Raw genomic sequence first — 12,913 nt, 5'->3', positions numbered from 1 at the left:
CTGATTGAATCTGTCTCGTTCACATTTCCAGAAAGAGCATTCTATCATCGAGGGTTGTATGGCCTACTCCACTCCGAATTTGTTTCTAAGGAAGTAACCTCCATCCTTGTACTCAGCAGAAACTGATACACCACCGAAACAGACCTTTCGCTCCAGTCTATGCTGAACATGATCCTAAACTAAATTAGTCCCACCTGCCGGCTCCTGCCCACATCCATCCAAATGTCTTTTAAACATTATAATTGTACCCACATATACAACTTCCTCAGGAAGTTCATTCCACACATGCACCACACACCCCACTATCAGCAACCACTCTCTTTTAACATTTCTTTTACCTGTTGCTCGAGTGCAGCTTTACACTTTCAAGGGTTCTCCTATTGAAGAGTTCACTCCTGTGAGTGAGTCTGAGACCCTGACAGAGGCAGAGTACACCAGTATATATACAGGGTACAAAACCCCATTGTTTTATTTTGGTCTATGAACTGAAAATGTGAAAAATGCTTTAAAAAGGACAGAAAACGCTGTTTGCTGATTTTGAAGAACAGTAAAGATAATTGCTGCAGTTGAAGCAATGTGAATTTTTAAAATTCATTTACAAGATAAGGCCTGTGCTGGCTAGGCGAGCATTTATTGCACATTACTAATTTTCCAGAGGACAGTTTGAGAGTCAACCAGATTACTGTGGGCCTGGAGTCACATGTAGGCCAGGTAAGGTTGCAGTCTCCTTTCCTAAAGGACATTAGTGACCAATAGGGTTTTTCTCCAGCAATCAACAATGATTTTATGGCTATCATTAAACTCTTCATTCCAGATTTTTATTGAATTCAAATTCTACCATCTGCCATGGCAGGATTCAAACCCTGGTCCCAGTCCTTTACCTAGGTCATTGGATCAAGAGTCCAGTGATAATACCAGTTAGGCCATTGCCTTCATGAGTGGACTTCACATGGAAAGAAAGACCCTGGGTCCAACCAAGCAATGAATGAACTAAAGGTTGATCATCATTGTGTGAATAGCATTGAGGTATCATCGAAGAACAGGCAAGGAGAGTGGACCAATCCTTCCAATTTTACAATTTTGGACAGAAATGTGTTGCTCTGGTTATTATTATTTTTCTCTCTCTGCTCGATATTTGGGTTTTACTTTTGTATATCTATGTTTTTGAATGTGTGTCTGTGTATGTGTGTGGCGGTGGGAAGCTATGCTTTAAAGTGGGGAGTAAAGTTTAATGTGCATAAATGATCATCCTGTTCTCTTATTATTTGTTTTTATTGTCACCTTAATCTCACATTTCCTTGAGATAATCTTCACAACTGCTCAACTGCAGGATAATTACAGCTAACATCTTTGCCTTTCAGTGTTTTTCTCACCTGGCTGTGCAATCTTACTTCCTTTGTGTTGTTAGTGTGACATTGTTCAGATTCAGAGCAGTTTTTCTGAGGTAAACTTACACAGATAGAAGCTTTGGGTATCACCACTGCATTGGTCAACTCAAGATTCAAACTCTGGAAATGTGGGTTCAAATCCCAATCAAACAGATAGCGTGATGTAAATTTAATAAATAAATCAAAAATCAAAATTAATTCCAAAATTAAGGAAGTAATGAAATGGTTTTCATCCTCTTTAACATGTCAGCCCCCTTGCTTACATATCTTGTTTGCCTGGGCTTTTTTTTTCAACAGTTGGGCAAACTGCAACTAACATCGACCATTAACACCTTTTCCAACACCAATAGCACTCCCTTTGTTTTGCACTGGGGCACCTTTCCCATCTGCTCCACTTGCTCCTCCACTCTTAATTTTTCTACACCATTAAAAGTAAACATTCCTCCAGTTCTCTGCAACTCCAAAGAAGAGTTACACTGGACATGCAACATTAATTCTATTTCTCTCTTGACATACTGCCAGAACGACTTGGTTTCATAGAACAGAGAACATTACAGCACAGTACAGGCCCTTCGGCCCTCGATGTTGTGCCAACCTGTTGTACCGCTCTCAAGCCCATCTAACCTACACTATTCCATGTACGTCCATATGCTTATCCAATGATGACTTAAATGTACCTAAAGTTGGCGAATCTACTACCGTTGCAGGCAAAGCGTTTCATTCCCTTACTACTCTCTGAGTAAAGAAACCACCTGTGACATCTGTCCTATATCTTTCAACCCTCAATTTAAAGCTATGCCCCCTCGTGCTCGCCATCACCATCCTAGGAAAAAGGCTCTCCCTATCCACCCCATCTAACCCTCTGATTATTTTATATGTTTCAATTAAGTCACCTCTCAACCTTCTTCTCTCTAATGAAAACAGCCTCAAGTCCCTCAGCCTTTCCTCGTAAGACCTTCCCTCCATACCAGGCAACATCCTAGGAAATCTCCTCTGCACCCTTTCCAAAGCTTCCACATCCTTCTTATAATGCGGTGACCAGAACTGTACACAATACTCCAAGTGCGGCCGCACCAGAGTTTTGTACAGCTTCACCATAAGCTCTTGGTTCCGGAACTCGATCCCTCTATTAAGAAAAGCTAAAACACTGTATGCCTTCTTAACAGCCCTGTCAACCTGGGTGGCAACTTTCAAGGATCTGTGTACATGGACACCGAGATCTCTCTGCTCATCTACACTACTAAGAATCTTACCATTAGCCCTGTACTTTGCCTTCTGGTTACTCCAACCAAAGTGCATCACCTCACACTTGTCTGCATTAAACTCCATTTGCCACCTCTCAGCCCAGCTCTGCAGCTTATCTATGTCTCTCTGCAACCTACAGCATCCTTCGTCACTATCCACAACTCCACCGACCTTAGTGTCATCTGCAAATTTACTAACCCATCTTTCTACACCCTCATCCAGGTCATTTATAAAAATGACAAACAGCAGTGGACCCAACACTGAACCTTGCGGTACCACTTCCTTGTGAACCTCAATCCCACCTAGTCTAGTAGCCTGTATCTCAGTATTCTCCTCGACAACATTGTCGTTTTCTAGACTGAATACTGTTGAAAAATATTCATTTAGCGCTTCCCCTATCTCATCTGACTCCACACACAACTTCCCACTGCTATCCTTGAATGGCCCTAATCTTACTTTCGTCATTCTTTTGTTCCTTAAATACCTATCGAAAGCCTTAGGGTTTACCCCGATCCTATCTGCCAACAACTTCTCATGTCTCCTCCTAGCTCTTCTGAGCTCTCTCTTTAGGTCTTTCCTGGCTACCTTATTGCCCTCAAGTGCCCTAACTGAGCCTTCACATCTCATCCTAACATAAGCCTTCTTCTTCCTCTTGACCAAAGATTCCACCTCCTTCGTAAACCACGGCTCCCGCACTCTACAGCTTCCTCCCTGCCTGACAGGTACATACTTATCTATGTCACACAGGAGCTTTTCCTTGAATAAGCTCCACATTTCTAATGTGCCCATCCCCTGCAGTTTCCTTCCCCATTCTATGCTCCCTAAATCTTGCCTAATCTCATCGTAATTGCCTTTCGCCCAGCTATAACTCTTGCCCAGTGGTATACACCTATCCCTTTCCATCACTAAAGTAAACATGACAGAATTGTGATCGCTATCACCAAAGTGCTCACCTACTTCCAAATCTAACACCTGGCCAGGCTCATTACCCAGTACCAAATCTAATGTGGCTTTGCCCCTTGTTGGCCTATCTACATACTGTGTCAGGAAGCCCTCCTGCACACTCTGGACAAAAACTGACCCATCTATAGTACTCGAACTACAGTGTTCCCAGTCAATATTTGGAAAGTTGAAGTCCCCCATGACCACTACCCTGTCTCTCTCACTCCTATCGAAAATCATCTTTGCTATCCTTTCCCCTACATCTCTGGAACTATTCGGAGGCCAATAGAAAACTCCCAACAGGGTGACCTCTCCTTTCCTGTTTCTAACCTCAGCCCATACTATCTCAGTTGATGAGTCCCCAAACATCCTTTCTGCAACTGTAATACTGTCCTTGACCAACAATGCCACACCTCCGCCCCTTTTACCATCTTCTCTGTTCTTACTGAAACATCTAAATCCCGGAACCTGCAACAACCATTCCTGTCCCTGCTCTATCCATGTCTCCGAAATGGCCACAACATAGAAGTCCCAGGTACTAACCCATGCTGCAAGTTCACCCACCTTATTCCGGACACTCCTGGCATTGAAGTAGACACACTTCAAACCAACTTCTTGCTCGCCGGTGCCATCTTGCTTCCCTGAAACTTTATTTCGGACCACCCTACTCTCAACCTTTTCTATAGTCGAACTACAATTTTGGTGCCCATCCCCCTGCTGAATTAGTTTAAACCCACCCGAATAGCCTCAGCAAATTTCCCCCCCAGGATATCGGTATCCCTCTGCTTCAGGTGAAGACCATCTTGCTTGTAGAGGTCCCACTACCTCAGAAAGAGCCCCAATTATCCAAGAATCCAAAACCCTCCCTCCTGCACCATCCCTGTAGCCACGTGTTCAACTCCTCTTTCTCCCTATTCCTCGCCTCACTAGCACGTGGCACGGGCAACAAACCAGAGACAACAACTGTTTGTCCTAGCTCTCAGCTTCCATCCTAGCTCCCTGAATTTCTGCCTTAAATCCCCGTCTCTCTTCCTACCTATGTCATTGGTGCCTATGTGGACCACGACTTGGGGCTGCTCCCCCTCCCGCTTAAGGATCCCAAAAACACGATCCGAGACATCACGCACCCTGGCCCCTGGGAGGCAACACACCAACCGTGAGCCTCTCTCGTCCCCACAGAACCTCCTATCTGTCCCCCTAACTATGCAGTCCCCAATGACTACTGCTCTGCTCCTCTTCCCCCTTCCCTTCTGAGCAGCAGGGACAGACTCTGTGCCAGAGACCTGTGCCCCACTACTTTCCCCGCTAAGTCGTCCTCCCCAACAGTATCCAAAATGGTATATTTATTGTTGAGGGGAATGGCCACAGGGGATCCCTGCACTGCCTGCCGGCTCCCTTTCCATCCCCTGACTGTAACCCATTTGCCTTTTTCCTGTACTTGAGGAGAAACTACCTCCCTGTAACTCCTCTCGATAACCCCCTCTGCATCCCGAATGATCTGAAGTTCATCCAGCTCCAGTTCCCTAACGCGGTTTTTGAGGAGCTGGAGTTGGCCGCACTTCCCGCAGATGTAGTCAGCAGGGACACTAGTGGTGACCCTTACCTCCCACATTCTGCAGGAAGAGCATTCAACTGCCCTGACCTCCATTCCCATTATTCTAAATTCACAAGACTTAAAAAATAAAGAATAAAAATAAACTTGTTATCTTACCAATCAGGCACACAGAACCTTTTTTTTGGTTAGAGGAGGAGGAAGATGGGTGGGAGGCACTACCCGGGTAGTGTTTCGGGTAACACAACCACACAAATATATTACCTCACTCATTCACCAGTCCCATGTCGGCTCCTGCTCAGCGTACCTCCGCCAATTCACAAGGTAAGCTTTTTAACGATTCAAAAACAGTGACTCACTGGCTTCCCGACAGGCTCCTGCTCCAAGCTCCCGCTCGCGCTGCTGCAGCAACCAGAAATGGTTTCTCTGGCACTTGCTATTTTTATTTCAGATTTCCAACATATAAATACTCTATTTCTAATTATGGGTGTGGAGTCACATGTAGGGTAGGTATAGGTGATGTGGCAAATATCGTTTCCCAATGGACATTAGTGAACCAATAGTGGTTACAAGGTCACCATTAGGATATTCGTTATTCCAGATATTGAACTTAAATTCACCACCTGCAAAGGTGATATTCATAGATCCCAAGAACATTAATCTGCCATTCTGCATTACCAACCCAATGACATTACCACAGGCCTACTGCCTGACACAATTGCTCTGCTTTTCAGTGTTGCTCCAAGTTATCACTAGGCTCCCCTAGTTGCTGGCTGAGGCATTGAAGTTCACCCTCAAAGTGTATCTGGTGATTCTATCTTGGCTGGAGATTGATGCTGAATCTTTCAAATGGTTCAGTTTGGATGAGGCCACGAGCTGCTAAATGAATTTGGTCCTTTATTACCCGCCTATGGAAGGATAGATTTGCCCCTCTCTTCATTACTGAATGAATCTGCACTTTGGCTCAATTTCTTGAAAGTTCCTCCATCAGCAGAGTCCCACTTCATTGTGAGCTATCACAGTGCATTTATTGCTGTACCAGGACCCATTCCGTTTTCACTTTCGCACCATGCACTCAGCTTATGTTACTCTCTCTGGCATGGACATGAGTCTATTCAACCAATATCAGCATGAAATTAATTTCTAATGTCTCAGCTTTACTCACTCTTGCCATCATGTTGTGTGTCCCAGTTGCCTTTTAGTTCATAGGATGTCAAACATCACATTAAATTTAGAAAGTTTACAGCCCTTTCTGTAATTCTACAGTATCCTGCTGGCTAGGAGACTGGGCCAACCGTCCAATACTTACTCATTGCTATCCACATGGATAAGGAGAACTACCAATTCGACTGGGACAACACCAAAATCCTGGCAGAGGCAAAGCAGAGAGAAGCACGAGAATTCCTAAAAGCCTGGTACTCCATGAAGAAAGCCACCAATAAACACGTAGAGGTCGACCCCATATACACTCCACTGCGAAGGAAAACTGGAAGAGAGGAAATTCAGCTCAATGGATCCAGAGTTCAAATAGCAGGCGGGGAAACATAACAGTGCTTCATGGAGGCTACACTGATGATGTTACCCGGCAGGGCAATTAAAAGTCTGTGAAAAATCCACAACATCCGCAACCCGAGCTCCAAATCTACTCTAAAACCTTAGTAACCTGCCATTACCCAAAAATATGAGTATGGCCCCACTAACTCACACATAAAAGTTGGCTCCTGGCTGATTAATTTCCCACTCTTTACAGACAAGATAACACAATATAACAACAGCACAATACTGACAAAGTTAGATTAAACCTGCATAAAACATAGGTTCAGCTGTATTGTGTCCAGTTTTGGATGCCATACTTTAGTGAGTGGACAGAAGTCTAAAGAGAATGCTGAAAAAGTTCATGAGAAAGGTTCCACGGACGAGGAATGTCATCAGAGATTGAAGAAGTTGGATGGTTCTTCTTGGGAAACAGAAGGTTGAGAGGAGATTTAATCAGACTGGACAGATTCCCCAGCAACATAGCTGGACAGGGCTGTCAGCCATGAATGACCCATCACCTGCATCTCGGCCCTGACCCACCTCTTTTCTCCCTCCTTAAACAGCAAGAGAGCCTCTCAGTCCTCACTTTCCACGCCAGCAGAATGCACATATAAAGGACCATTAACCACCATTTTTGCCACCTCCAGCAGGATGCTATCACGAGACACCTCCCTTCCACAGGAGCCGTTTCCTCCAGGACCGTGGTCCCCTTGTCCTCCGTACTCAACATCTCTTGCCAATAGTACACAGCACCTGCCCATTTACTTCCTCCCTCTTCACTATTCAAGGCCCGAGACACACCTTCCAGGTGAAAGCACTGATTTACCTTCACTTCACTCAATCTAGTCCAGTGCATTCGCTGCTAACAATGTGGTCTCCTCTACATTGGAGAAACAAATTACAGACTAGGGAATCACTTTTCAGAATACCTATGCTCTGCCCGCAAAAATGACCCTGAGCTTCCTGTCGTCTGCCACTTCAATATACCAGAAATAATAGGAACTGCAGATGCTGGAGAATCCGAGATAACAAAGTGTGGAGCTGGATGAGCACAGCAGGCCAAGCAGCATCTTAGGAGCAGAAAAGCTGATGTTTCGGGCCTAGACCATTTCTGATGAAGGATCTAGGCCCGAAATGTCAGCTTTTGTGCTCCTAAGATGCTGCTTGGTCTGCTGCGTTCATCCAGCTTCATAGTTTGTTACTTCAATACATCATCCTGTTCCCTGGCCAACATCTCTGTCTCAAGCTTGCTGCAGTGTTCCAGTGAGGCTCAGTGCAGGCTGGAGGAACAACATCTTATTTTCCACTTGGGAACCCTGCAGCCTTCAGGATGCAAATTAAATTCAATAATTTTAGAGTCTGAACACCTCCTTCTATGTCCTTTACTCCAGACCCCAGGCCATATCATGACATGGTCTGCTTTCAGAATCAAACCCATTTCACCCAGCGATGGTCCTGATTAGCAGCTTTTCCTTCTTCCCAACTCACCGTTAACCATTCCTTCTTCTGCCCAACTGCTGTTTTCTCTCTGAACTCCATCCACTTATCATTTACTCCCCTCACCCCCACCCCATCTTCAGCACATGTATCAACCTTTTTCCAGCGACAATCAGTTCTGAAGAAGAGTCACTGGACTTCAATCGTTAACTCTGTTTCCCTCCACAGATGCTGCCTGACTTGATTGGTTTATTGTTGTCACATGTACCAAGATACTGTGAAGAGTGTTGTTTTGCAAGTTCTACAGGCAGAATGTACAAAGTGCGTCAGGGTAGCAGAACAGAGTGGAGAATAAAGTGTTATAGCCACAAAGAGGGTGCAGAGAGAGAGAGAGAGAGAGAGATCAGAATTAATATTTGAGAGGTCTGTTCAAAAGTCTGATAACAGTGGGAACAAGCTGTTCTTGAATCTGTTCAGAGGTATATTCCACCTTATATATCTTCGGCCCTCCAGGAGAGGGTGGGAAAGAGTATAACGAGGGTGGGAGGGATCTTTGATTATGTTGGCTCCTTTCCCGAGTCAGTGGAAAGTGTAGACAAGAGACAATGGATAGGAGGCAGGTTTGTGTGGCAGGGTGGGCTGTGTTTATGGCTCTCTGTAGCTTCTTACAATCTTGGGGATAGCACTTGCCATACCACATAGTGATGCATCCACACTGGATGCTTTCTATGGTACATCCAGAAAAATTGGTAAGAATCCTTGTGGACATGCCAAATTTCCTGAGCTTTCTGAGGAAGCAGAAATGTTGTTATGCTCTTGACCATCGCATTGACGTGGGTGGATCAGGACAGTTTGTTGGTGATCATCACTCCCAGGATCTTGCCGTTCTCGACCATCTCCCCGTCAGCACCACTGATGCAAACTGGGGCATGCCCTCCCCTCTGCTTTGGGAAGTCAATGACCAGCTCCTTTGTTTTGTTGATGGAGAGATTGCTGTCTTTACACCATGCTGCTAAGCACTCAATCTCTTTCCTGTCTTCTATCTCATCATTGTCTGAGATCCAAACTATGACTGTATTGTCGTCAGCAAACTTGTCAATGGAGTTGCGGCGGAATTTGGCCACACAGTCGTGTGTGTATAAGTAGTAAGGGGCTGAGTACGCAGCCTTGCGGGGCACTGGTTTTGAGGATTACGATGGAGGAGGTGCTGTCACCTTTCCTTACTGATTGCAGTCTGTGGGTCAGGAAGTTGAAAATCTAGTTATAAAGGAGGAAGCAGTGACCTAGGTCCCAGAGTTTTGAGGTGTGTTTGTTTAGAATTACAGTGTTGAAGTCAGAACTGTAGTTAAAAAATAGGAACCTGACGTACATATCTCTGTTATCCAGATGTTCCAGGGATGAGGTTAGGGCCAGGGAGATGGCGCCTGCTGTGAATCTGTTGTGATGGTAGATGAATTACAAAGGACCAAGGCAGTCTGGGAGGCTGGAGCTGACTTGTGCCATGACTAACCTCTCGAAGCACTTCATAATTATAGAGGTCACAGCCACTGGGTGGTAGACATTGAACGAAGCTGCACGTTTCTTTGGAACAGGGATGATGGTGGTTTTCTTGAAGCAGGTGGGGACTTCAGATCATGGTGAGCTGACGTACTGAGCTTTTCCAGAAGCTTCTGCTTTTGTTATGGATAAAGAGAGACTGTTCCTATTGGTGGGGGATTGAGAATTAAAGGGTACAGTGGCAAAATACACAATGGCAACATAAGGAGAAACTTTTTTCAAGCAGCGAGTGGTTAGGGTCTGGAATGTACTGTCTGCGTGTGGGGGAGGCAGGTTCACTCAAGTGGTCAGCATCTGGAATGTATTATCTGAGAGTGTGGGGGAGGCAGGTTCACTCGAGATTTTCAAATATTCATTCAGTAAGAATGTACAGGACTCCAGGAAGTAGACGGGAGAATGACACTAAGGGACTGCAATTCAAAGAGTCAGTATGAATGTTGACAGCACACTATGAGACTATCTAAGTCAAGAACTGGACTGGGCTATATAAACTAATCTCACAATCTAACATTGGGGCTGCAGGGGCATGCTGTTAATAGAATGACACCCTGTTCAAGGCTCATCTATTGTCTCAGAGGAGATTGTACACAATGTTTTAACCAGAGGTTTGTCTGGCTGCTGTAAATTCCTCTCCCCTTTGTATTCCAGCAATATGAAGCTTCACATTCCATTAACCTTGTTGGTTATCTTAGAACCTGACTCCCACATTTTAATAATGTTTACACTGACTGCTAAATCTCTTCAAACTCTGTTGTTTCACTTTTTAACAATAAACTTGTTTCAAACTGTTCTTACTGCAAAATAGATGACCTCACACACATGCATTTGAACGAAATAACCATAGTTTTCCCAGAGATAATGGGAACCACAGATGCTGGAGAATCCGAGATAACACAAGTGTGGAGCTGGATGAACACAGCAGGCCAAGCAACATCTGAGGAGCACAAAAGCTGATGTTTTGGGCCTAGACCCTTCATCAGAAAAGGGGGATGGGGAGACGGTTCTGAAATAAATAGGGAGAGAGGGGGAGGCGGACTGAAGGTAGATAGAGGAGAAGATAGGTGGAGAGGAGACAGACAAGTTAAAGGGGCGGGGATGGAGCCTGTAGAGGAGAGTATAGGTGGGGAGGTAGGGAGGGTATGGGTCGGTCCAGGGAGGACGGACAGGTCAAGGGGGCGGGATGAGGTTAGTAGGTAGGAAATGGAGGTGCAGCTTGAGGGGGGAGGAGAGGATAGGTGAGAAGAAGAACAGGTTAGGGAGGCAGGGATGAGCTGGGCTGGTTTTGGGATGCAGTGGGGGGAGGGGAGATTTTGAAGCTTGTGCTTCCATTTTAATCCATCAATATCCCTTTGTCATGTCACGGTCCAACCTACACAGACTCTTTCAATCCCACAACTTTAGTGCTATCAGTACATTTCGCTGCACAGTCCTCTGTCCATGATATATAACTGATGGATATTTAACAGTGTCGCACAGCCTTTTGTGGGACAAGACCAAATCAAGGATATCCTCATCATCACCTTTTCCCTAATAGCATATGGCCTTACAAACCTACAATCCACTCCACTGCTTCTCCACAAGGTCTACTTTCACTCTACAGTTGTTTGGGTGAAACTTCATTGAATACCCTCCAAAAGCCTGCATCAATTAAATTATTTCAATCAATTAAAGCCATTTCCCTGTCCAATGCTTCAGCTCACTAATCTAACTTACTGCCAGAGAATGTAAGTATTGTCCAAACCCTTTACAAATCCACGTTGTTCTCACTAATGAACTCAAATTTCTCAAGTGCTCAGTCAGCCTGAGCTGAATTACAGGTTCAAAAAATGTACCTGCTACAGGCGCCAAGCTAGCAGGTTTATTATTTCCTGCTTTAACTCTGTCTCTCCTCCTTCTTCAACTCCAGAATGAGAATTTATTGATCTTTAGTCATTCGTGAGATGAGTTCACTGGCTGGCTCAGCATTTATTACCCTTCTCTAACAATTCTTGATTCGAGTGGCTTGCTGGGCCATTATCAGAGGGCACTTAACAATCAATCAAGGAGCCCGCTTGTGATGGAGAGGTAGTGCCCCAGGGTCAAGTCCCAACTGCTCCGGAAGTGTGCAATATTATCTCTGAACAGGCTGATTAGAAAAATAGGCTAAATTAAAAAAGTCAAATCAGCCATGATCCTATTAAATGACAGAACAGACTAAAAGGGCCAAATGACCTTCACCTGTTCCTATTTCTTATGGTTTTATTTCATCATCGTAGCTTTTGAGTCACCTTTGATCAGACCAGGTAAGGATGGCAGATTGATTGATTGATTGGTTGTCACGTGTATTGAAATACAGTGAAAAGCTTTGTTTACGAGTGGTACAGGCAGATCACAGCAAGCAAAGGATGTACAGATCAAAAAGACTTACAGGCGTACAGGTTACATTATTTGAGACTAGAATCTATTCAACAGTCTGATAACAGCTGGAAAGAAGCTGTTCCCGAACCTGCTTGTGCGTGTGTTCAGGTTTCCATACCATCTGCCTGGTGAAATTAAATTGTAGGTTGTCGGAGGTCACTACCAGGTGCGATGGGTCTTTGATAATGTTGGCCGCCTTTCTGCGGCAGTGAGCTGTGTAAGTAGACTCCATGGATGTAAGGGATAACAAGGTGCAGAGCTGGATGAACACAGCAGGCCAAGCAGCATCAGAGGAGCAGGAAAGCTGACATTTCGGGCCTAGACCCTTCTTCAGAAATTTCCTGCTGCTATGACGCTGCTTGGCCTGCTGTGTTCATCCAGCTCCACACCTTGTTATCTCAGATTCTCCAGCATCTGCTGTTCCTACTATCTCATGGATGGAAGGTTGGCTCCTATGATTGTCTGGGCCCTGCAAACCACTTTCTGCAGTCTCTTAATGGTCCTGAGCAGAGCAGTTGCCATACAGCCGTTATGCACCCAGACAGTGTGCTTTCAACCATACATCTATAGAACTTGGTGAGGGACCTAATGGACATGCCAAATTTCCTGAACTGCTTGAGGAAGAAGATGCATTGTTGTACTTTCTTGACATTTATTGGGGATGTCCAGGACAAGTTGTCGGTTTTTGTCACTCTGAGGAACTTGATGCTCTTCACACTCTCAACCTCAGCTCCGTTTACGGAAATATGGGTGTGTTCTCCCCCTTTCTTTCTGAAGTCGATGATCAGTTGTTCAGTTTTGCCCATGTTCAGAGAGAGATTGTTCTCATTGCACCACGTCACCAAGCCCTCTATCTCCC

The 12,913-nt window shown here is 44.9% G+C and overlaps 1 protein-coding gene across 4 annotated transcripts in view; it reads right to left on the bottom strand.

Annotated features, from left to right (window-relative positions):
• The window catches only part of LOC125451326 (serine/threonine-protein kinase NIM1-like), a 50,414-nt gene that overhangs the window by 18,060 nt on the left and 19,441 nt on the right, over window positions 1-12,913 (bottom strand). Inside the window, exon 2 of one of the 4 annotated variants that reach the window (XM_059644926.1) lies at window positions 6,437-6,613. The exons of the other annotated variants lie outside the window; for them this stretch is intronic. The gene's annotated coding sequence lies outside the window, so the exon portion shown is untranslated. The remainder of the gene's footprint in view (window positions 1-6,436; window positions 6,614-12,913) is intronic. 4 annotated transcript variants of the gene reach the window in all.

This window comes from Stegostoma tigrinum, chromosome 3 (assembly GCF_030684315.1).
Source record: "Stegostoma tigrinum isolate sSteTig4 chromosome 3, sSteTig4.hap1, whole genome shotgun sequence".
NCBI lineage: Eukaryota > Metazoa > Chordata > Chondrichthyes > Orectolobiformes > Stegostomatidae > Stegostoma > Stegostoma tigrinum.
The sequence above is the reverse complement of the archived record's forward strand: the minus strand, read 5'-3'. Positions and strand labels throughout refer to the sequence as shown.